Raw genomic sequence first — 3255 nt, 5'->3', positions numbered from 1 at the left:
GTACCGGTACTGAAAACGCTCATCCCTAATAAAAAGTGGTGATGCTACGAGTTACCGAGCGTTAACATGTTTTATTTTATATTTTAGATATAAATCATTGTCTATTAAGTGGAAATGCATATGTTTCTCCTACAAACCATGAATCCCACGTGGCACTACACAAAACCATCAAAAATAACCCAAACCAGCCAATGGAACATCATCTTATCCTAGACTCCTATCTGCTTATCTTCCGAAACACCACACAAATCTTTCCAATATTCCAACTGTCTGCAACTAGTCACTACAATCACAGTTTACAACACAATCTTTTAAGTTTTAAGTTTTAATACGCACAAAACATAGGTGCATTGTGGTCTGCAAGTTTACATTAATAATAATGGCAGCCTGGGGTGTGAATGAAACCGAAATAATCGAACTGTACGTAAACGGACCGAAATAACTGAACATAATCACAAACTGACGGTTTGGTTTTAAGCTTTTTTAAAAAGATCTTTCGGTTCAGTTTCTGTTTTACTAGTAACCAAAAACCGAAAAAATCAAAGCAAACCAATTGGAACCAAACCGAAAAAAAAAATTAAGTAATTTATAAGAAAATAATAAATGATTTAGCCCAAAAATTTTAGGTCCAAATGTGTAATAATCAATTAATCATTAATAAACAAAAGAATTTGGGCTCAAAGTTTCAAACCAAAATTTATTATCACGGGCCAATTTCTTTTCAGCTAAAAATTTGGTAAAACCGAAATCGAACCAAAGACGCTTTTAAAACCAAAACCGAACGGTTTTTAAAAACTCATAAACCGAATTTACAGTCTTTTTGGTTCAGTTTGAGCCCAAAACTGACCCAGACCGACCCATTTACAGCTAGTGCAATAATAAATTTTATAGGATACAAAGCTCACCAAAAATCTTTACAGGAACAATCTCCATCTCTAAAATGATGAAACCTCAATGAATCTCTAACAACTATAGTCACACCAACAATTTTAGCCATAAACTTGATGGCATTGTGACAATCCCCACAAATCCTGAAGTTTTTAAAAACCGTAATCGACGATTCACCGTTCAAATTCAGTAACCCGAAAGCCACTGCAAGCTTAGCACTGTGATTACACAATGCATCTTCTTTCTCCTCACAATCAAGATCTTGAAGCACAAACTCGGTGTCGGGCAAGTACCCGAGTTGCCTCGTTTTCTCACTCATGTTACTCAAGAATATGTTAATATCATCAGTGTGTTTGTTTCTCTTATCACCAGCCACAAAAGTGTGCACCTGGTTTTTAACCCGAACCCAACTGAAACCGGGCTCTTTTGTTATTCCTTTATGTTTCATTAACTTTCTAGTTTCCGAGGCTTCACCCCATAGTTTAGCATTAACCAAAATATTAGATAACAAAACATAATTTCCTGCATTGTCTGGTTCGATCTCAAACAACCGTGTGGCTGCAATTCGTGCTAAATCGACATTCTTATACACTCTGCACGCACCGAGCAACGCACCCCACGCAGAAGCAGTCGGTTCGGTTTTCATATTTTGTATGAACCGATACGCCTCGTCTAACCGCCCCGCGCGGCTTAAAATGTCTACCACACACGAGTGATGCTCGGTGTCTGGTTCGATCATGTGAACCCGCCTCATCGAGTTGAAGATAAACAGACCTTCGTCAACTAACCGCGAGTGGCTGCAACCGGAAAGAACACCCGTGAAAGTAACCTGGTTCGGTTTGATACCCGAGTTTAGCATTTGGTTAAACAAACTCAATGCTTCGGTCCCATTCCCATGCATTGAGTTTGCAATAATCATCGTGTTCCAAGTGACCGTATCTTTTACAGTTATCATGTTAAACACTTTTCGAGATGTTTCAAGCTTCCCACATTTAGCATACATGAATATAAGCGCGGTTAATGTTGTTGTGTCGGTTAAGAACCCGTGTCTAAATATGTAACCGTGAATCTCCTTACCACCTCGCAAGCTTTCTAAATTTGTACACGCAGTTAACACAGCGGTCAACGTAATCTGGTTCGGGCTGAACTTCGCGTGTTGCATTTCCGATAATAATTCTAACGCTTGCTGTGTTCTACCCGTCTGTAAGCACCCGCATATAACAGCATTCCAAGACGCATAATTCAACTTTGATGATCCAATTTTCATCCTTTTGAATATATCAAGAGCTTTTGCAGGCTCATTATTCTCAAAATATGCAGATATCATCACATTATGTGACACAATATCTTTATTAACCATTTTATCAAACACTAGTTCAGCTTGTTTAATGCGTACACAGCCAGCGTACATATTCACAAGCGCGCTGCTAACAAACACATTCTCCTCAACTCCATTTCTCAACACGAACCCGTGTATCTCTCTACATAAATTCAAATACTTCAACTCCGAACACGCTGGGAGAATCGACGAAACCGAAACCGAGTTCGGCTTCACTCCATTCAAAACCATTTCTCTAAACATTTCAACCCCGAATTTCGGTTTCCCACAATTAACATAACACGAACATATCGACGTCCACGAAATCACATCCCTAAACCACAACTCGTCAAACACTCGTTTCGCACCGTCAAGATGCTTACACTTTCCAAACATATCTATCATTGCATTCCCCAAAACAAGATCTTGACAAAACCCGAATGTGACCGCATCTTTATAAGCTCGTTGCGCGTGAACAAGATCTCTCGATGTGGCGCACGCCTTGACTAACGATAAAAGTACGAATTTGTCGGGTGGGATTTCTCGGTCACGCAATCGGGTGTATAAATTAATAGCTTCATTATTATAACCCCTTCTTGTGTCAGAGGAAATTAGCACGGTCCAAGAGCGAAAATCTGGGTGGGTAATTTTGTCGAACAGTTGGCGTGCACGGGTTAAATCGTCCGAATCGCAGTATGTTTTGATGAGTTTGAGACTGATATTGGGTGGGAGGTTACTGGGTAGCTTCGGAAGCATTTGAGTAAGAGAATTTGGAGGCAAAATGTTGTTTGATTTTAAAGAATTTTAACGGTAATAATAGACCAACTTCTCAAAACTATACATGTCTCATTATAAACCTACGAAAGTTCAAAAGGGTTCCGATTAGGTCACCCATACAAATTTCCCCAAAAAACGGATCACTAAATATTCAAATCGACCATCACCCATTTTTAAGCGTCAAGAAAACAATGGAGGATAAGGTGCGGGAGTCGGAATTTCAATATATGCAGTTAAATTTAAAAAATAAACTCACATCATCGCTCAACGTC

General features: G+C 39.1%; 1 pseudogene; it reads right to left on the bottom strand.

The window, feature by feature from the left end:
* Positions 1 to 901: 901 nt before the first annotated feature.
* Positions 902 to 2974, bottom strand: LOC143628783 (pentatricopeptide repeat-containing protein At1g20230 pseudogene; annotated as a pseudogene).
* Between the last annotated feature and the right edge of the window lie 281 nt (positions 2975 to 3255).

Source organism: Bidens hawaiensis, unplaced genomic scaffold (assembly GCF_021521415.1).
Source record: "Bidens hawaiensis isolate Kalapana, Puna unplaced genomic scaffold, B.hawaiensis_p1.1 tig00005061_1, whole genome shotgun sequence".
NCBI classification, from domain to species: domain Eukaryota; kingdom Viridiplantae; phylum Streptophyta; class Magnoliopsida; order Asterales; family Asteraceae; genus Bidens; species Bidens hawaiensis.
Note: the sequence above shows the minus strand (reverse complement) of the source record. Positions and strands in the feature narration are given on the sequence as shown.